The sequence below is a fragment of the Musca autumnalis genome, unplaced genomic scaffold (genome assembly GCF_047663935.1).
Source record: "Musca autumnalis isolate F117 unplaced genomic scaffold, ASM4766393v1 scaffold_3, whole genome shotgun sequence".
In the NCBI taxonomy this organism is placed as follows: Eukaryota; Metazoa; Arthropoda; class Insecta; order Diptera; family Muscidae; genus Musca; species Musca autumnalis.
In genome coordinates this window covers 60732064-60755981 of record NW_027411866.1, presented here as the reverse complement: position 1 = coordinate 60755981, position 23918 = coordinate 60732064, and the positions used below count along the sequence as shown (strand labels likewise).

At 33.8% G+C, this 23918-nt stretch overlaps 1 protein-coding gene across 1 annotated transcript in view; it reads right to left on the bottom strand.

Annotated features, from left to right (window-relative positions):
• Nucleotides 1-23918, bottom strand: part of LOC141399829 (uncharacterized) — a 237074-nt gene that overhangs the window by 95642 nt on the left and 117514 nt on the right. The window lies entirely within an intron of this gene.

Below are 23918 nucleotides of genomic sequence, written 5' to 3'. Positions count from 1 at the left end.
GGCGTGTCGCTCAGGGCGATGAAAGCAGTCGCGGCGATAGTCGCAGAAGTCACCCTGAAGTGACCTTCGTTGTGAACTACGCCGGCGTGTCGTCTTGGAAGTCACTCCAGCGACACTTCTAGAAGATCATTTCCGCGATAGTTCTAGAAATTTAAAAAAAAATAATTTTTTCTATTCATTTTTTATTTAAATTTTTTTATTTGTATTTATTTTTTTAATTTTATTTATTTTTCTTCTCTTTTAGAGAAATTATTCTTTGCAATTTCCTCCTACATTAGTTTTGTCATTTTAAAAATGTGATGACTTGGGAAGCGAACCCGGACCTTCAGAGTGCAAAGCGAGTATGCTTACCACTGCACCACCGCTTCATATAATCATAAGATAGGAAATGTTCTATATTTGTTCAAATTTGTTAAATCATTAAATAAATGCAAACAATAAGGCTATAGAAATTGTTTGTGTAATTTACCAACGATCTTCCTTGGCGTATCTTCGGAGTGACCTCTTAAGCGAGGGAGTGCGAAACTCACTTCCAATTGCTGGCAGGGAAGAAAAAGTGTGCTTTCTATAATTCTAACTATTTAAAAATGTCAAATCTCAAAAACAAACCAACCCTGAAAAAGGAAAAAAAAATTTTTTCCAAAATTGAAAAAAATACTCCTTGGGTTTTCATAAAACTCTTATAAAAACGCGTATATTTAAAAAAAATGTCCATTTGTGTGGAAAAGCTATAATTTATATGGGAAAGGGTATAAAAAAACAGACATTTTTATCCATGTAATTTCAAAAATATTTAAAAAGTGATATATGGACACTCTCGTGCATCATTCTGTGAAAACGGAACTTTGTTCCAAGCTGTTCCCTAAAAGTTCTAGTCCTACTAAACTTGGAATTTCAATAAAATTTAGTACCTAAGGAAAAAAATAGCTCACTTTGTGTAAACGCTACGGTAATTTATTAAAACGACTCTTACAGGCAAATATCCTACCTACCTATAAAAAAAACAAGAAAACACAATATCTCTTATAGTTTCTGAGAAATAGCTATGTCTTTCTCCAGAAATTTGCAAAAATTACGTATTTTCCAAAATTGGGAAACATCTTTCGTCTTTTGGAGCACGCCAAGACCACACCTTCCAATATTTTGATCTAATTTTTTGATTTCCTTAGTTTCAATATGTTTACTATCGAATACCATCCCAGTAAAATCTTCGATGCAAAATCATGAGTTGAATCATGGGTGCAAGTAATCTGGCATGTCATCTTTTTGTCATTTTCACTCATGAATTTTATATGAGCGTGACCCCCAAAAGATGACGTTCTTTTTTGGATCCTAAACATGTAATTTTAACCAATGCATTGACATGTCATTTTCACCAACCCCTTGGCATGACATTTTCATGTCTTGTTTGGAAAATAGAAATGCTCTATTGAAATATGGACAAACAAAACTCTTTATTAATTCAAACAAATTCACGAAATAACTACAATTAATTGATCAGCATAAAGTTTATATCCAAAATTGCAATGTAATCACCACCGCTGCAACGCAAAAGATTACTTCCTCCGTTCTCCGCAACTGATATTCTTTCGTCTTACAAAAGGTTTTTTTCTATTATCTTCCCATCACCAGTTCAGATTTCGACATGGACTCCAAATGCACTCCTTTAAGTATTTTTATTTCGTAAATTACTTTTATTTTATAATTTTGGAAATTTATACTCTTTTGTTTAGAGAAGAAAATATGTAGGGATCTACAACACGGCTTGCTTTAGGGATCTCTAAGAACAAAATGTAACGAACGGGGAGGAGAGACTTTTTATGGAAAATACCATTTATGCTTAATTAATTTATTTTTAATTGTTTTTTTCCAAAAGTCGTTTCTTCTTTATTTTCAGATTCTTGTTCCTTTATCAGATTTAGAACAGACCAATGAACTTTTAAAATAGCAATGTGTGCAGTCCAATTCTATTTTTAGCTCGATGATTGGGACTTCATTTTTATTGCAGACAATTCGAGCTTCATACAATACCAATTGTTTAGAAGTTTTAGTTGTCTGATATGCAGGAAATGTAAGACATCATGACGACAGTTCTAACAACTTTGGTCTGTTCCAGAACCTGCAAGAATCTACTTATTTTTACTACGATAACAATTTTTCCTTCTTTTATGTTATCAGAAAAAATAGTAAAAATTAGTAGATTTTTGCAGTACTGGAACCTACCAAAATGAAAATAAACAGGTGTGTAAATAAAAACACAAACATCATCTCTATTAGATCGATGGAATCGGTACAAATGCCGATGAAAAGATCGGATCTTTCACGACTTCCTTTGCATTGGTTTCAAATCCTAATGAAAAGATCGGATCTTTCACGTTTGAACCAATGCAAAAGATGACATGAAATCACGTCATCGCAAAGAACCCCTTCCTTCAAATTTTGCTGAGATATAGAAATTAACAATCGGTGACAACAACAAATGTGGGTTTTGGTAAGGAAAATCGATTTCTGAACCACTGTGCACCGTGGGCAATGGACTTTTCTTGGTCATTTCCCAACCTATGTGACAGAACTGCCACCAACCCGGTTGTACTTGCATCCTCGGCAAAAATAAAGAGGCAACTTCGGGTCGTACGCATAAGCGCATGAGGTGAAACAAGAATATGTTAGGTCAGGTATGAAGGTAATATAGTAAGATGCCTTCTCCAAAAACAACTGCAACTCCACTATTGGCAAAAATGAAGAGGCAACTTCGTTTCGTACACATAAGCGCATGAGGTTAAACAAGAATATGTTAGGTCAGGTATGAAGGTACTATAATAAGATGCCTTTTCCAAAAACAACTGCAGCTCCTCTATTGTTTGGTACATTCATTGTAGAACTAATATGTTTCCCTTCGGATCAAAAAAATGCCATGAAGAATCTACGGAAGACGTGCGCAAACACACACTTTTTCGAGTTTAATTCTGGCCAGACTCCCTCATTCTTTCCAATGTCATACCCAGAACACCTAACAGTTCCTGAAAATGTATAGCAATGATTGGTATTTCATCGAGTTTTGTCGGAAACACGGTTCCTTAAAATTATGCAGCCGGTAACCGTATCGATTATTAAAGTCAGACTTATTGTTTATCGATTGTTTATGTTGTTGTAATTGCATTCAATATTGTTTTGTTTTTGAGTTGTTCCTTTTGTTACTGCCAACATTTAAAATTTATTAATTTGTTTCGTGATATAAAAGGCTGAAAATCAGCAATTTTTTGTCTTGTAAATTGTCGCCTTAAAGCTTTTGTTGTCCCACAACAAGTGAGTCTTTGAAAATATCAATGTATTAAAATTCCAATTGATTTATGTATTTTATTTTATTCTATTTTACTTTATAGAGAATAAATTCTCAATATACAAAGAAATTTTCTCATTCTAAATTTAACACACCTACCGGAGTTTTTATTCTTTAACGACGACATCTTTATTCTTTGTTGGACACCTTGAATCTTCGCTGAAACAAATGGAGTTTTGTGGAGATCAATTGGATTTGTGTTGATTGTTTGAGACCACCTTGCGAGATTTGTGTATTTTCCAGATGTTTGTACAAATGGTGTACAATATTGAGAGACCAATTGAATATTTATGTTAATTGTTCGTGACGTCTATTTTCGGAATTATTGACTGCTGTTTCCGATTTCACGAATCAGGCATATCAAAGAAACCAATTCCGATCGAAATTGGAATTGATTCCGTATTGAGCTTCCTCAGAAACCGAAAAACGAAAAATTTTTTCGGAATGAAACCACTTTTGGTTTCTCACGTGGAATTGGTTTTTTTTGGAAACACTTCACTTTAAAACACCCCAAAACCACTTAAAAATAATAATAATATTGTTTACTTAACAAAACCACATTTAATTTTATATTTGTTTATCATTTTATTTAAAAAATTCGCACATTTCCATTATTTCTCAATCAACGAAACCAATTATTAACAACGTATTGCCACATAATTTTTTCATTGCAAAATTTGTAAGAACTAAACAAAATGGCATTACGAGTATAAAAGAGAGAAGAAACAAAATAAGAAAGAACTCAAACAAGGTATTATTCAATGTTATGGTTATTACTTTTTGTCTCGATTACAGTAACATTAGAAAAATTGAAATTCCGATAAAAAATTAACTTTATTTTCGCACAATCAAACTTTCTTTCAACACAATATTTTCACAATTCCCACTTCTACACTGTTTTCTAATCATATGTTTTTGTTTTGTTTCTTTTAATTCCTATAATGTTGCCATATTTATACTAAATAATACGATTTTCGAAATTCATCAAATCTATCGGAATCTGAAGAAGCTAAAACAAAAACGATCGAAATGAAATTAAGGAATTCAAAACATTCCGATCGAAATCTGTGTCATGCCTGTATGTCCCAGACATCAAGGCAAACTGAAAGGTCCAATAAAGGAAAAGCTCCAAAACGTTATGAAATGGAGGGTGGCGCCACAACAGACTCTCCCGCGACAACTCCCACACAGGATACAGACAGCCAACAAACAGACATATTGAAGGCACTGGTAAACATGCAGAAAAAAATGACGAAGCCAATAAAGGCATTCCAAGGTAATAAACACACAGAAAGATCAGACAGCCGCAAGTATAAAGTCACTACAAAAGGAAATCAAAGCTGTGGCAGAAAAGGTTGATGGTAAAGGGCAATCAACAGCAGCAGTGTCCGGTGAAGAGGAGCGTGTACAGAGTGGTGCTGCAGCTAGTGCAGCCCCGTCAAATAATCGTGAGTCTCTTATTAATAACTCTTTCCACAGCCAGGGTTCAGCATCACATAAGGCCAAAATTTAGGGGACTGCCAGAGGAATGGTCCACATATGTAGAAGACTTCCGGAAAACAACGGCAGAATTCGCGTACACACTCTGCACAACATTATAAGGATCCGCGAAGCTCTATATGGAGATGTAAGAGAAACAGTGGAATCACTTTTGTTAAATTCAAAAAATGTTGAAATGTTTATTTCCACTCTTTCACAAACATTCGGTCGTCCGGATCAATTGATACGAAGCCAAATTGAAAAAGTAAGTGCGATTTCATATGCTCCAGGGGGTAAGCTCGATTTGCTGGTAACATTTTCAACAAAGGTGACCAACCTGGTTCGGTTTCTGCAAACGGCGGATGCAAAAGACCATTTAAGTAATCCAACATTATTAAGCGAGCTTGTTTCTAAGTTACCACAGCCAAAACAAATGCAATGGGCTGAAAAGTACATTTCCCTGGATCGACATGTAGACTTGGTAAACTTCTGCAAATGGTTTGAAAGGTCGCAAAATAAAAACAAATTTGCCTTTACTGCGAGTGTTGGACACAAATGTGTAATGGAAGCTGCCAAAGTATTACAAATTGTCACCAGTTTAAGAGTCTTCCTAATGATAATCGTTGGAAAAAAGCCCGTGAATTACGTTTATGTTTTTCGTGCCTTAAAGGACAGCAGAAAGTTGTAAAATGTTTTAATAAACAACTCTGTGGTATCGGCGGGTGTGATAAATCACATAAATATATTTTACACAAAACAGCTGATGCTGGTAAACATAAACAAACAAACGTCACAACATGTTCAGAAACTGAGAGTCCAAGAAGAAATGTTCATGCAGGAAGTAAAAGTAGTGAGATCTTGTTTCAAATGATTCCAATAATGTTTTATGGCCCAACAAAGTGTATTTCAACCTATACATTTTTTGATGACGGCGCAGATGCCACTATGCTAGAGTGGGAATTGGGAAAACAAATTGGATTGCAGGGAAGAAAAGGAAATTTGCAATTGAAATGGCTAAATGGGCACTGTTCGAGTCAGCAGTCAGAATCTGTTGAAGTGTCTATTAGTGGAATTCAAGATGATTGCATGAAGGACAAAATTTCAAACATATTTTTGGTAAAAGATTTGGAGTTGCCAACCCAATCGTTCGCTTTCAATGGATTAAAGTGTAGTAGTAATCTGTCGAAATTGCCAATTGAGAACTATTTCAATATCAAGCCACAGATGATACTAAGTTTGACACATGCCTTTTTAACTGTGCCATTGTGTCCAGATGACAATGGCCCTATAGCAGTGAAATCGAGATTTTGATAGTGTATGGCCCCTGTGGTACTGCAAGTGAGCATATAACAAGAACAACATAACATGCAATACAGTCAAGTGCAGGGGATGTAACTTTAGAAAGTATCTTCTTCTTCTTTATTTGCACATCCGTGTTTCGGATATATGCGATCATATAATAATTACAGATTATTTGTTGATTTACAGTTTTTCTTATGTTTAACAAAAATGGATTTTATAAATATAGAAGAAGAATATATTTATCATTTCTCATGATATGTCCCAGGTATGACACTTTTCTGGTTTTAAGTGTTTTAAGGAGTTGGCGATCTTGATTCATTCTTCTTAGTACCTCGTCATTTCTTATACGATCTGTCCACGGTATTAAGTATTTTTCGGTATATCCAAATTTCAAATGATTTCAGTTTTCTTTCATCTATCGCCTTTACTGTCCATGTTTCTGATGCATATAATAAAACAGACCAGATGTAGCATTTGATGAATCTGGGTTTAGTTTGTATAGCGATGTCATGACTTGTCAGTATCTTGTTGTATCTGTAAAATGCATTCCTTGCCATTTCTATACGACAAGTTATTTCTTTCGAAACATCCCATTGTTCATTTATGGTAACTCCTAAATATTTATAGTTTTTTACTTTTTCTATTACGGTGTTTTGAATTTTCAACGTACTGTTGTTATACGTATTTTTTCGGCTGACGGTCATGTATTTTGTTTTCTTTTTGTTGATTTTCATTTCATACGATTCACTTACATCTGTGAGTTTGTCAGTGAGTTTTTGTAGACCGGATATGGTGCTAGCGAATATTGTTGTATCGTGCGCGTATCTGATATTGTTGATAATCATCCCATGTATTTGTACTCCTATTCATTGGTGCTCTATAGCCTCCATAAATATTCGTTGGGAGTATATATTAAATAACAACGGCGAAAGGATACATCCTTGTCGTACCCCCTTTGAAATCGTTACTTCTTCCGTCATTTCTCCGTTTATATCGATGTATGCCGCCTGTTTCCAATATAAATTTCGTATACATCGTATTTCCTTGTCGCTTATGTTAATCGTTTTCAAAATTTCCATTAGCTTATCATGGTATTGTGAGACAATCAGCCCTATTCTGAACGCATGGGAGTTGGGAATTTTTTCCCATTCCCACATTTTCGTATTCTGAATAAAATTTTGTGGGAGTTATTTCCCATTTCCCATCTCCCCTGATTCTGAATGAAGTTCGAATTGGGAATTTGTTCCCATGGGAAAAAAGTATACATTCTCTATCTTGAATTGTGGGAGAATTTTGTGTCTTTTTGTGGGAAAAATCTCCCCAGCAAACAGTGTGGGAGTTTGAAAAAAATTTTCAAGAAATTTCATATTTTTATGAAATTTCATATTTTAAGACATCTACACGACAAAATTATTGCTATTTTTTTTTTAATCGCCATGTGTTTGCTTAATAAAAGCATACAAAATGTACTGTAAAATATGCCATTAGTAGACTTCGGATTTTGCATATTCTTATATGATACAAAAACCTGCAAGAATCTAACATGTTTTACACCGATAAAAAATGTTCCTTTATGTTATCGAACAAAACAAAAAAAATTTAGTAAAAATTAGTAGATTTTTGCAGTTCTGGAACAGACCATATGTATTGAAATACGAGAAAAAGAGTCATGGTTGATTCTGTTAACGCACAGCACAGCAAGTAAAAACAAATCAATTTCAAAAGAATTTTTGGCAATAATTATTAAAATATATTGGAAAATAACCATAATACATACAATCTTTACAACTTGTATTCATTTTCGTAATATAATCTTCCGGTTTTTTAAATCAGACGACTAACGTTCTATTGAAAACGTATTAGTCTCCTCAACGACACGACAACTATCACACAAACGTACATACATATATGCTAAATTATTGCAATGCTATTCCATTTTCCGAAATGCCTTTTCTTGAATAGGATCGTTATTTTTGAACGTAGAAGCTTGAAATTTTGCAAGGGCATGTGTTTTAGTTTTAGATTCAATCAAAAACGTATTTTATTTATTTTTTTGAGATACGTTTTCTGAAATATGTAACAATCGAGAAAAATATCCGAATTTTTCTTTTTGAATTTTTTTTAAAATATGCAAAATACGAGTTCTAGCGATCATTAGGAATAAGTAAAACTAGCGATATACGCGTTAAACCCCTAACTAAAATTATTCCGAATCAACATACAATTTTTAAATTAGTTGCAAACTTAAAAAGTTCCTATTACTTTATACACAAAACTTATGTTTGCCTACTAATTAAAAAAATGCTTACACCAATTCGCAAGTTCTGAAGAAAATGTGCTTATTAGAACAACACCACACATCGTTGACTCCATTCACTTAAAAAATCCATAAATCAATGCACGGTTGTTGAATTAAGTGAGTTGTGCTTTGCTAATCTATTTCAAAAACCGCGAATTCAATGCAAATAGGCATTTTGTATTACAAAACAAAATTACATCCCCCCAAAAGTATGCTATAATAATTTGGTGTAACTGATTTCGAATTGCGAAATTCCAGCTCCCATCATTTGCTGTTCCCACGTCGTTGAGAATATGGAAAACGTGGGAATGGGAAATTTCGCTCCCATGGGAAACAGTTCCCATGGGAATGTTCAGAATAGGGCTGAATATTTTGATACGGAATCGTTCGTGGTGAAGCTGGACGCGAAACCGGTTCTATCAAAGGATGATCAGAGAGCACTTAAAGAATACCACTTCTTTACGTGGAGGTCGTTTCCAATGTGGTCTTTTATGGAAAAGTAACGAGCATAAATTTCCGGATTCATATTCAATGGCACTAACTTGTAGAAAGGAAATTCAAAACGAATAAAAAATTGGAAATGGAATACACATCTAAAATGCAGCATTTATTGAATGAAGGATATGCAAGACTCACTGCCGAGGAAGAGAGAATATATATAATATAATAATAACTGTTCCACAAACATCCCATAAGGGACAAGGGAGACTTCTCTCATACCAATGACTGCACCCCGATTCATATTAGCTCAATGATATGGGACCTACTGTTTATCGCCGAGTCCAAACGGCGTGTCTTAAGACACCACTTTGTAGAGAAGTTTTTCATGGCTAAAATCAGAAATAATTAAAATTTTTACGTATTTCCTCGCCTTCAGAGCCGACACCTAGTGGCAGAGAGCAGAACTATGCATAAACACCACAAAGCAGGTGAACAAAGTTGAATTTGCCCTAAAAACGTAGAAAATTCCGAGAAAATTTGAAAAATATTGGAAAGAATTAAGGTTTTATACGAGTCTTCTTAGTTGCGAAGGAAAGATATTTAGTGTATGGACGTCCAGAAAGAGCGAAGGAAAACCAGAAATATTTGAGAAAATTATCGAAAAGTAAAGGTTTTTCCTAGCGGCAAAATGGTGAACTTCGAATAGGCAAATCGACACCTCATTTATATATATACGAAAATGCACAATAATATTTATAAGTTACACGCCAGTTGTAGTCTGACCATATAAACAGGCTTGCTGTAGGGTGTAAGCACAAGTAAAGAGAAAACCAAGAGACACTGGTTGGTTGGACGAACAGAGACCAACAAGCAAGCAGTGGAAGGAATGTATGTATGTACGAATATGTGTTATGTGAGAACGAATGGCTATGTTGTTAGGAGACTATTGAAATTAGAACTCTAACAACAACAAATACAGCGGTATTTGACTGGCGATCCAAAAATAATAAAATAACACACCAGCAACATGTAAAAAGGGAGTTAGTACTAATATTCTCGCGGCAAAAAGAAATAAATGAAGTAAACACACTGTCGCGGATTGGAAAAATTAAATTATGATATTTTAAGCACTTGTTTATCGAAATATAAATAGGAAACAAATTATGAATGAATGGAAAGAATGAAAATAATAATTTGAAATCAAATAACAGAATATTCCACCAAATATATTTATGAAATTGTATGGACCAGTGGAGTGATCTTTGAAAAATCAAATTGCAAAAATTAACACTTTGAATATGGAACACTGTGCGTTAGAAAATATGAAAATAACCAATTGCCGTCGGCAAAACGCACTTGAACACAACACTGACTAATGCACTATTGTTTACTTTTGAATATAAAGCACAAACTTACCTTGCTTTTTGATGCTTTATGGAAAAAATAATGGGTGATTTAGGGAATTTTCGCAACTGCTATCCAAATATCCGGTACGAATGGACCAAAATAAAAATGCCAAACTCAGGATTTTTTTGAACAAATAGGGTGACCTGAACAGTTAACTTTGACGTTAACACAGTGATATGTGAAGTTCGTCGAAAGTACTGGATCCTATCCATTCTTGTCGTTCTGAGAACAGTGAAGGCTGCCTGCTACATGTGTATGCTGAGAAAGAGTAAACCAGCACAGCCTATTATGGGACCGCTACCAGAAGACCGCTTGATTGACAAAATTGATGCTTCTTTGCGACCACTTGAAATAAAGTGGAAGTTTAATGCTTCTTCGGACCCCAGCGCTGGTGGAGCATGGGAAAGGTTAGTTCAATCTGTGAAAAAGGCGTAGTATACAATTTTAAAAGAGCATGCCCCAAGGACTGAAACTTTATATAGCTTGTTGGTCGACTGCGAAAATATGGTGAATAGTAGGCCACTAACCCATCTGCCAGTGACTGCGGATGAACCTGAACCATTGACACGTAATCACTTCCTTTTGGGGTGTGCAAACTCCTGCACCGTTTGATCCAAAATTTTGTTCATTAAGGAAACAGTGGAGAATCCATCCATCCATCATGCATTTTTTGTCTTGTAATTTGTCGTCTTAAAGTTTTTGTCGTCCCACAACAAGTGAGTCTTTGAAAATATCAATGTATTAAAATTCTAATTGATGTATGTTTTGTTTTATTCTATTTTACTTTATAGAGAATAAACTCTCAATTTACGAATAAATTTTCTCATTCTAAATTTAACACAATGACCAGAGTTTTTATTCTTTAACGACGACAAGTTTAATTCAGACCAGACTCCCTCATTCTTACCAATGTCATAACCAGAACACCTAACAGTTCCTGAAAATGTGCAGCAATGATTGGTATATTATCGAAGAAATTTACAATGTTTGGTATCCCCTGCTAGACCAACTCCATCTTCCTCTGCCATATTACTGGTATATTTGTTTCTTTGATTTTTTTTTTAGATTCCGTCATGCATTGTTACTCGAAAATGCCTCTGCGACATCATCAGAAACAAATTGATGCCGCTTTGATTTTTGACTGCGTTAAAAATGCGCAATTGTGACGTTTCGGAAGTCACCCACGTTTATAGTTATCCCTGCTACTATCTTAGAAAAAATCACATATGTTACGTTAGGTTCATTTGATGGCCTTCTTAAAAAAATTCAGTAGTATATATTTTTAAAATGTTGTTAAGGCTTGGGATCATTGAAATAAGTGTTTGTTAGAGATATCAGAAGTAAGGGAACGCTTTTCGAGTAAAAACTGATAAAACTTGAAGATTCTTGAACGTAAAGGAACAAAGCTAAAATGTACATCAATTCGATGTCAATACTATCGGTAAGAAATTTGGCACTGAACTGAAAGCATTACAATTCGTTGTTACTGAATGTAAAAATTTGGAAAAATAATATGTCAATTTTCTTTATTTGCTAAAAAAAAAAAAAATAAAATTAAATTTTGGCAAGTCACTTTATTTTTGCACGGGGTCATAAAATTACCCCAACCTGTTATGTGTAGGTATTTTGATTAAACAAATAAATTGTGTATATCTCAATAATTACGGTGACGATAAATACGATTTTGTTCATCAAATGACCACCTCATTAACTACACAGCGTAGTGATGCTAGCGCCACGTTCAATTGATGAACTATAGCTACATTTATAACAGTTATCGAATTATTGCAATCTAATGGGTCGATTCCGTATTGCGACACGAGTCGTGTAGCGTTGCCAGTCGTATCTGCGACAAAATTTAAAAGTTGTATTACGTAAAGTGATAGAAAATAATCGCCGATAACAAGTTATGGTTATGAATAATATGAGAAACAAATTATTTATCCTTTGATCTTTAAGTTTTTCTTTCAATCTATTGTTCGGCTCAAGGCCCTTATACTTATAATAAAACTAACATTTATTTTGTTTTTTTATATTTGTACTTATTTCCGATATTTCGATCGCCTTCGACGAGCATCATCAGGGAGATTTGTCTTTAAGTAAAAGAACAAGAAAACAACATTTACTTACATGTAAATAAAAACAAAAATATTTAACAAATATGTAATAGTTACATTGTAACAAGTCAATAGATGACAACTTTAATCTTCTTTCTTCACAGATGATTTCTAACTAAAGTTTTTTTGTCATATTTTTGTTTTTCTATGAATTGCTGCACAGTATTCTGTGTCTGTTTTGAAGTTCATCCTTTTTTCCGTCGATACATTAATGATGTGGAGCATTTCAAGCATATGTCTCCTTTTGTAATTACTTTCCTGTATCAAAATCTGCACTTCGTCGAAGGCGATCGAAATATAGGAAATAAATACAAATATAAAACAAAATAAATGTTTGTTTGAGCCGAACAATAGATTGAATGAGAAAAATATATCAGAACAAATTGTAAACAAAAGGAATATTTTTCTAAAATTATAAGCTTTGCGGAACCATTTTTTGATGATAGAGGAGATATACTTAACCTAGCATCTATAAGAAGACATTTAAGAGGAAAATCGAATCCTTTATTGCATAGTTGTTTACAATTTAGGTTTAAATGCTTTTTTCGGCTTCCAAAAGACGCTGTTCTTTATATAGTAGAGACATTAATAGTGATTTTAAAAAAACCGTATGTCAACATCCATGCAGCCACTCCTTATAGTGTGTGCTGCTTTACGTTTTTTTTTTTTTTTTTTGCAGAAGAAGTTTTCAGAGATCCCATGGTAATGACTTTTACCTCGGTATGGCTCAAACCACATTGTCAGTGGTATCTGTGAAGTGTTGCAGTCAATAGAGGAAAAAATGTGTAAACGTTGGTGTAGTTGCGGTATTCTTATTATTAGCTCATTTTCTCTTTATTGTAGCTTTAAAATGAATCCACACTCTGCTCCATTCATCTGGTGTCCGGGTTAATGGACCACAATACGTCTTTAAAAGTGGCATTAATAATTAACTGTTCCACAAACATCCCAGACGGGATAGGGGAGACTTCTCTCTTATCAATGAATGCACCCCGATTCATATTAGCTCAATGATATGGGACCTACTGTTTATCGCCGAGACCGAACGGCATGTCTTACGACACCACTTTTTATAGAGAAATTTTACATGGCTGTAATACTCAGAAAATGTCGCCAACATTACTAAGGGGTATTTTGCCACCGTTGAAAATTTTGATGTTCCCTGGCCGGGAAATCGAACCCACGACCTTCTGCGTGCAAGGCGGGTGTGCTTACCATTGCACCACGGTGGCACCCTAAAAAAAAGTGGCATTAGTTTCGCCAAAAAGCCTGACTCCCCGAGCTACGTTGGGCTTCCATTTTTTTAACCTGCATTTCAAATTCCTGTTTTGTAGTAATTGTTGCCATTATAAGTACTCTTGGTGTTTGAGTACTTATAATGGCAACAACGTATATAATATTAAACAAATTCACTTAAAATAAACGAAAATGTTACTTATCTTTCAATTTTTCGTTTTTTTTTCAGTTGTAAATATGCACGTCGAAAGCTAAATAAAGAGAAAATTAGCTAATAATAAGAAAACCGCTACTACAACAACTTTTACACAATTTTTCCTCTATTAACTGCAACACTTCACTCAATAACACTGACAATGTGGGTTGAGCCATACCGAGGTAAAAGTCTTTAACATTTCCTCTATTAACTGCAACACTTCACTCAATAACACTGACAATGTGGGTTGAGCCATACCGAGGTAAAAGTCTTTACCATGGGATCTTTGAAAACTTTATTCTGCAAAAAAAAAAACCTAAAGCAGTACACACTTTAAGGAGTGGCTGCATGGCTGTTGACCTACGGCTTTTTAAAGTACATAATTTTAGTGCCTCTACTATATGAAGAAGATCATCGTTTGGAAGCCGAGGATTATCATATTCATTCTGCAGGACATTCCACGCTAGGCCAAAACTGAGGTGGGTCAAGGGAAATTTTGAGACGATTTCTCGAGCTTCTCCTCTGGCGCTCAATATCGCACAACTGCGAACTATTTATATATACCGCAGTAAAATCTCTAAACGTGGGCCAACTTTGAAAATTACCATAGAAAACGTCGACGTCAAGGGGTGGTAGAACTAACGAGCGAACAGTGTGAGGCGGATCAATGAAACCCGTAATGAGGCGGATCAATAAAACTCGTAACAACACTAGAATTCCCAATACTCAATATTGGGGAGCTACCCAAACTTCACGAGAAGTTTGGGTAGAAGAGCTCGTGTTTGTTAAGTTAACATCGCTCGACTGTGTTTCCCGAGGAATATCACAGCGATGATTCGATAACGGAGCCACCGAACTGCGTCGAGAAGAAGGAGGGTTTCTGCGACCGACTAACCTCATACATTTTATTTTTCAATTTGCTTAAACAATCGATATACTGTTCTCTAACTTCGTCAAATCTATCATAGGTGGAATTAATATCAGTATTTGTTACCACATCAGACGTTTCGAAAAAAATTTGACACGATTTAAAACTATCCCCAATTTCTTTCCAACTTTCTTGTATATTAGAGCTACGAGCCTCTAAACTGAAGATATCGTGGTCTTTTACTTTTGCTTTTCGAATTGACTTTAACTAGACGATTCGATTTTGCAATGAAGGTCTTAAGAATTTGCGACATGATTATTACTAAAATGAAGAAAATATGATTTCCCACAATAAATTATAAATTTTCGAAGGTACTCTAGGCGAATTCCTGAGCAAATTGCAATATTTTGAATCGTTTCCACCAAAATGTATGCGGAAGCCGACAAAATATTTGAAAAATTGCACGAAAATAAAAATACATTTTTGAGAAACCACGATATCAATGTATATTGTTTCCCAAAATTAATCAAAAAATAAAAGGAATTCGAAAAAGTTCACAAATTATCTCAAAAAAGTGGACAAATTAATATTTTCTAGATGTAAATATTAATTAAAACGATCTTTAATCCACACAAATGTCATATATGCCAACTGTAAGGTGCACACAATCCTAATATTCTACCAAAAAATTCAACTCTGTATCAAACGTGTTAAAAAAATCCCGATCGACCGAACCGATTGGTGTAGCGCACACGTAACAAAGAAAAAACCAACGTACATAAGTATGTTTCTAATAGGCAAGCGACGGTTGCCTGTAACTACCCTGCGGGGAAATAAATTAGTTTATAAGTAGTTTATAACTAGTTTAAAAAGGAAGTGTAACTGAGAAGTGAAAGAAAAACAAAGAATTAAAGTCATAAAATATAATAAATAAAAAATATTTTTTAACTATCTTTAAGACAAAAACAACAGTTTTAAACTGACTATAAAAAGTCAAGAAATAGTTAGATATAAATTAGTTAAAAGTAGTTGGTTTATAACTAGTTAAAAGTAATGCAGAGATGGACAATTGTCCACTGCCTAGCTCATCACCATGTGAAAATAGTTAGTTGGCGCAATGGAAAATAATCGAAAAATAACTACTTCTGGTTATTTTTAAACAACTTATAAACTATTTTTAAACTAATTTATTTGCCCGCAGGGTTGTTTTCATAATGTTGTCAAGCATACCAGCCTTGCGGGACTTTTGTCAACCGGTTAAAAAATAGTTAGTTATAAATGCATTATTCTACAACTGCCTACAAATTGCCTGAAAAGTCATCTATAGATCAACCAGATTGAACAATAAAAAATAATAATAATAATAGGCAAGCGACGGTTGCCTGTAACTAGAATATGTGCATATACAGTGTGTATGGTTAATAACTAAGCAACGAAAGTCAGTAGGGACGTAAATATGGCACTAGCATATATGTGCAACTAATTATGTATTTTTGAACACTGACCAATGCAATTTGTACTGAGAGAATTTGTGCGTATATGTATTTGTTGGTAGATTCTTTCTCAAACGAACATGAGATCGCAACACAAATGTGAGAATAATTTTTTAATTATTTTTAATAGATTATAAAGGGATATTTATTAAATTTTTAGATTATTATTTTGCAAAATTAACACAATTTGATCACAAAAGAAAGGCAACAAATTCACTCAATGTTTTCGATTTGTTCCAAATTTATTTTTTGTTGACACTTGCACTGTTCAATGTTGCTGTCTGTCCACGACGATTGGACTTTGACCACAAACGAAAAAAAGGGAATTCCGCGACGCGTCGTAAAGTGGCCGTTGTTGGTCTAATAGCCCATTTAGATATGACTTCATTAGCCGGATTTAGCAGATTATCAGGTTTTATTTGCTAAATCCAGCCAAAATCTACCAGATTTCCCATACAAAAATAAATCCGCCTATTGAGTGGATTTGTTTTAAATCTGGCATAAATCTTCGTATACAACTCTGTTTTTCAACATGTGGCTAGAAAATACAAAAAGTTGCAAGCTGGCACAAGAAACAAGGTAGATGCATCGGTGAATTGCTACACTAAAAATAATTTAAAATGTAAAAATGTGTGAACAAGGCGGAAAAATTAAATTTGCTTTGATATACAAAGTTGATTTTTATCAACCAAGACTAATATTTGCGATGCCTAAACGATAAAATAATTCTTTATTTGTTCATTAGTTAGCATTAGTAGCATAATGCGCTAACATTTTCAATATAAAACAATTAATTTGTAATTTGCCCTATGTTTTTTGAGACGAATTCAATTTACGACAACTTTTTCTGACGTTTCAAATTCGATCGGATGAGCTTATGCATCTACCTTGGTAATTGTGCTATGAACAAAAATCAGCTAACTACCATTTAAATTATCCAAAGGTATATCTAAATGCAATGAGATTTGTACTGGATTTATTAAATCCAGGGACTAAATTCTTGTTCTATGAAAATTTGAAATGAAAAATATTTTCTTTATAATATTTTTTATTTGACATTTCCATAGAAACAGAATTGACCCCCTGTTGAGGATTTATGGCTAATCTAAATGAGCTATAATAGTACATTTACATTCACGAAATCGAGTGGATTTCATCTGTCAATTCCTTTGTGTATACGTCAAATGAAATCTCATTTGAAATCCATTGGATTTAGTTTGACGTTTTAGCAATGGAATTGACAGTTGAAGTCGAGTGGATTTCGTAAATGTAAACCAAGCATAATATTTATCATGTCTAAATGATAAAATAATTCGTTTATTTATTTTAGATGGGCAAACTGCGATAGAATAATTCTTTATTTGCTCTTTAGTTAGCATTAGTAGCCTAATGTGGTAACATTTTCAGTATTAAACAATAAATTTGTAATTTGACGTATTTTTTTTGAGACGAATTCAATTTACAAAAAATTCTTTTGACGTTTCAAATTCGATCAGATGGGCTGATGCATCTACCTTGGTAATTGTGCTATGAACAAAAATCAGCTGACTGCCATTTAAATCCTCCAAAAGGTATATCTAAATGCAATGAGATTTGTACTGGATTTATTAAATCCAGTCGAGGATTTATGGCTAGTGTAAATAAGCTATAATGTGCGAAAATTATTTCGTTTCGCGAGCTCACAACAATAAAACTGTACTGTACGTGCCTTTTATTTACTAATAGTTATGTTGATATTAGTTGTGTCTTTTTACGTGATAATTTGTAATAATTATTAATAATAGCTGTGTCTTTTTACGTGATAATTTGTAATAATTATTACTAATGTTGCAGATTTTGACAGTTGGATAAAGGAAAAGTTGCTGAAAAAAATGTTTCAGCAACATTTAGTAAGTAAAAAGACACCCCTATTGATGACGATAATTCCCAGCAACAAATTTTGGAAGTTGTGCAATTCGACACCTCCAAATAATAGTATGCTAAGTCTAAAAAGTGAGTTTTGCAGGAGAAACTCTCAAAGTTTGGAAATTTTTTTGAACTTCAGTACTATGCTAAGTCAATATTTGTTTATAACTTCTGTTCGGATTGACCGATCATTACCAAAATTAGACAGAATTTAAGTTAAAGGACGTTCGAAACCTCCAAATAATAGTTTGCTAATTCAGAAAAGCGAGTTTTGCAGGACAAGCTCTAAAAGTTTGGAAATTTCTTTGACCTTTAGCACTATGCTAAGTAAATATTTGTTTATAACTTCTGTTCGGATTGTCCGATCATTACCAAAATTTTACAGAATTTAAGTTAAAGGACGTTAAATATAAAAATGTAAAGAACTTGAAAACATGCTAAGCCGACTTAGCATACTATTGTTTGGAGGCGTCGAATTGGAGTTATGATTTCACATCTTTCGATGTAGTTCAACAGAGTTATGAAAAATGCACTGTTCGATACATTTTATAAGCAGTTGCTGTAGAGATCCCTACAGAAAAAAACAGCTGGTTGATCCCAAGAGTGTATACATTTCGAAGAACTTGATAACATACATACATATATGCAATATAATGTAATTCATTTTAATGGCTTAGAATTATTGTAAAGTTGGTAATAAATAAATAAATAAAAAAAAGAATTTGTTATAAAATAATTAGACATTGGATTTTTGCATGGTTTTTATTTCTCATCCGATTGGACTAAAATTTTGGATCTAGGCGTTTTAAGGGTCAATTTTTCGATTTTTGGGGTCATATTAAAAACATGCAAAAAATATGCAAAATAAATGCAAAAAATATGCAAAATAAGCAAAAAATGCAAAAAAATATGCAAATTATGCAAAAAATATGCAGAATATGCAAGAAAATATGCAAAATATGCAAACAGATTTTGGCCGAAAATCGTCACAAATGTTAGAAAAACCATTAAAAAATACATGACAGTGTTCTAAAGTGAGACCGTTGACCGTTTAACGTCGATTTTTTTCAGCGGATTATTATGTTATTGAGACCATTTACGACAGTGTGGTGTAGGGCATAAAAATATGGTATAGTAATACCATTTTGTTATTATTAAACTATATAGAAATAGAATATTTGATAAAATATCAAACGTTCTATTTAAAATTCAATATTTTCTTTGTCATAATTTGTAGCATTGGGCTGGTTGTTCTCCAAAAGGGAACAAATCGATGTCGGATTTTTTAAGGCGGCAACCGCATAAAGTTTTTAGTTTGGTCAGATTTTAAGACTGCCAAAGTTTGAACACAATTGGAATATGTTAACACGTGTCACTGGGGCCTCGAAGTTTTGAAAATCTCGATTTTTGGGTTATTTAGCGAATTCCGCGACCCATTTCTCTGGAATTGTTAAAGATTGTCGATATTAAGCATTAAATTAAAGGCCATTCTGTTCTTAACATTTCTTGCTGAACAACAAACTACGTAAGTATTACTGAATTCGAGATAATAAAGCCAATGTCCCGAAAAACGTGACTATGTACGCCTTTGTCATCATCATCTTCCTCCTTTTTATCAATTTTTGGAATGAAAACAAATGTATTTAACATTTTGTTCTAATTTAAATTTATTTAAGAGTCAGACATCATGTGGTTTTGGAGCTATCTGGGTACAACTGACTACTTGAAGAACGCTCTGCTATGTAGTTCGAAACTTTCAAGTTGTTTACCATCCTTCGCGCCTCCTGGAAATTCGGAGTTAATGTTTATCTCTTGAACAACAAGAATAATGCCAGACCTTTTTCTAGGAATTTCGGCAGTTGCTCTTTTGGAAGTTTGGATCGAATATTTCTGAAGAAATTTGAATCTTTGCTTTGTTAAGATTTGTGTCGCCTTTTGGCTCTTTACGGCGTTTTGCACCGTTGGATCAAACAATGCCAGGTCAGCAAGTTCAGGACTAAGATACCACTGATTATTAATCATGTTGTCATTTCCGTTTTCTGAAATTTGTGTGTCAATGTTTTCATATTTCAATACATTTTCAATGAGGTCTAGGTCTTGTTTTGATGCTAAACGTATCGTAGAATCTGAAGAACCAATCTGTCCCGAAAAGAATCAAGCGTGGCTTCAAGAAAATCGTAACTATGAAATTGTCATTGGTGCTGGACCCCTATAAGGTGTATAGGAACGTTACTAGTATCATTTTGGCTACAGTAGAAGCTATCGGAGAGCATCCCTACAAATATAAGATCTCTAGAAGCTTTATCCGTGAACAGCGGAGAATAAACCGTGAAAAATACACGCAACGAGGCTTTTGCGTGCGTGTCATGGAAAACTTTTACCAGATGTTCTCAAAACAGAGAAGAAAAAAAACAAACAGAGAAGAACGGGTTGTTGTTCTGATATCACATGGAGGTAAAGAACAACTTCTAGGCGTTCCTGAAACTGACAGTAGCTCATGGGAGAAACAAAAACTAGCAAAGCACAAATGCCTAGAATAATGGGGTCTCACCAGGTCGAGCAGATATTAGGTCGAGAGCTTCTGTACCACTGTACAAACTTGTTAGAAAAATTGTTGAGAGGGATTTTTGATTTCAAGTTTGAAAGCACATCCGGACATATTCAAGCGATTTCTATAAGAATTGTCTGCGATTGAAAAATCCAAGTTCGAAGTAGGCGAGAGTGTTTTAAAACTACTTCCCAGCTCACTTTCCAAGAACAAGAGGCCGTAGAAGCACCTTGCGTTTAAATCGTTCGAAACTGGTTTAACCCCCAGAATGTTTTTTCTATTTTATTTATTTATTTGGTATCCCACGCGACAACAACTGAGTGTTATAAGTGAGAGTTTTGGTTATTGATTTTACAAAACGTATAATGAACAAGATAATGTTTATATAGATTTAATATAGGATATATTGGGTAAACATTAGCAATAGGTTGAAAAGAAATAGAGACAATAGATTGAGTTTAATACAAAAATAGTGAAAACGATATCTAGAAATATTTTTAGGCCCAAAACAAGACCTAAACCGCATTGAAGATTTACTTAATACGAAAGGCATTCACAAACAAATATCAGATAAAGGAAATAATAAAATGATAAATCATATGTGGTACCTTAGTCCTGAACTTATTGGCCTGGCATTGTTTGATCTGTTAGTGCAAAACACCGTAAAGATTCAATAGACGACAAAAATCTTAACAAAGCAAAGATAGAAATTTCTCCAGAAATATTCGATCCAAACTTACAAAAATCAACTGCCAAAATTCCTAGAAAAAGGAAAATTTACAAGTGAGAGTTAATTGTTGTTCAAGAGATTAAACTTTAACTCCGAATTTCTTGAAAAAGATCCTGGAACTTGACGACAGAGCATCAATTACCAGGAGGGGTAAAGAATGGTAAACAATATATTGAATATTGTGAGCGACATATGTAGCATGGAGTCGAGTTCATCACAAAGTTGTCATCTGTACCCAGATGGCTCCAAAATCACATTATGTCAGTCCCTTATGTAAATTTAAACACCCAGCAAAATGTTAGATGCCAAAGATGCCATTCAATCATGGATGCAAGTGATCTGGCATGTCATCTTTTTAGCATCTTCATCGATGAATTTTATATGAACGTGGACCCCAAAGATGATATTCATTTTTGGATCCCAAGCATGTAATTTACACAAATGCTTTGGCATGTCATTTTCACCAACCCTTTGCAATTATATTATCATTACGACGAGAGTTTTAACATCGTTGGTTGTGATTTCGAGTCTCCGACACCATCAAGCCTATTATATGTAATATATGATTCGACCAAATTGTTCAAAAAATTCACAGTTCCGACCAACACATTAGTGGCAACGCTAAAATTTTCGAGTACATCTTTTAAAAAACAAACCCGTTCAAAAACAAACCAGTTCAATTAATAGCTAAGTAACCACCCCTCACTTTGCCCACCTACAATTTTTTAGTACAGCGCTTTCGCATACAAAAGACAATTTACAACTTCCCTTTTCCAATTCCGCCTTCGAGAAGTTAAGATCACTCAAAAAACCTTTAACAATCCACCAAAATTAGAGAAGAAAAAAATCTAAGGAGATTTCAGTAATCTGTTCCCTCTCCGCGTGACAAAAATAATTTTAATTACATTTTAAAATATTTCGATGGTAATAAAAAGCATATTGTGGCCAAAAAAATAGTTCTTTACGAAAATATTGTGTGTTTTCTTTAGGTAAACATCAAATTAATTCCCGAAAACCAGTGAAATTCAATAAAGTCTCGTATTTTTCTATTGGCAAACATCCAAATAAGTGATTTGTAATAATCGAGACAAGAATAGCTACAAATATATTCATCACGCAGCGTCCTGACCTCACGTGGTTCTATTTTTGAAGCCATAGTTCTTCGCTTACGCGCGAGTCAACGTGTAGAGAGTCGAGTTTAACCTCTCAACCAATTTTATAATACCTCCTGTGATAAATCAGTATTAAATCTTCTTCATATCACCTGGAAATTTGATCTAAGCACACTAAGCGGTTCCCTCAAAATTGTGTTAAAGTCTCAAGGAAACAAGCATATTCTAATGTTCATAAATAAAATTCTGAAGCAAAACAACGAAATTGTGTGCCCCGCATGTTTCATACCAAAAACCATAAGCACCACCTTGTTTAATTGTGAAATCAAGAATTCCTAACAATTTGCTGCCGCATCTTCAATGTTACGTTAATTCTAACACCAGCTAGCTCAATATCAAAGCCACCAAATATTGTAACACGGAGCATCAAAACTCGTTTTAACTGAACATAATATACTCAACATAATTTCTACTTCGGTACATGGTGTTTAAGCAGCCGCACAAATTGTATTCCAGACCAACTGTGACTGTTCTCCAGGAAATAACACACATCAGCTAGTTTATCATACTGGTACCCTACATGTCTTCCACAACTTCTCGACGAACAGTATTGAGCTTACGGAACTACAATAGATATATTCTCCAAATCCCGATTTCCCAACGTTACCTAAACCTTGTTGTACAAAAATCGTAAAGAAATTCTAATTAGATAAGTATTTTATTATTATTCTTTTGGTTTAAATGTGTGGTTTACAAATATAATTATATAAGTCGAATTAAGAGACAGGCATTTTTTTCGAAAAAAATTCCACATGCAAAGATAAGCATTTGGAAACTTTTAAATGATTAAAAAAGCACGCTTGTTAGCGTTATTGGGCATCCTCTGTTTATATGTAAAAATATAACCTGCAAAATCGACAAACTTTAGCTGATATTTCACACAAAACATTACTTAAATCATATCTTGTATATCTGCAATTTCCGACATATGTATATTATTATTTGTAAAACCACAGAGGGCTAGCAGGTAGAATTTATGAAAGAGTAAAACCAAGAGAATTTATGAATGAATTCAAAGCTATTTAAAATGATTCTTAAAATATATTGTACATCTTTTTGAATTATTTACCTTATTTCTAACTTAATCCATATATAATTAGAATATTACTATGTCTTGAATACTAATCTTTATTAAAATGAATTGCTAAGAATCTGAAAGTGTTTTCATGAAGTGGTAAGGCTAAACTAGGATGTTTGGAATAAGGGGTCCTTGGACAAATTTCGCCAACCATGGATCAGGGAGGGTTATGAGGTCGATATCTCACATCATCGAAGATATCGTACGATGGGGAATGTTGAATATTTATTTACCGGGAATAGTTATTCCATTTATGGAATATCCGCTCGTTTTACTTAATATATTATTCTTTTTGTTTGTGAAATAA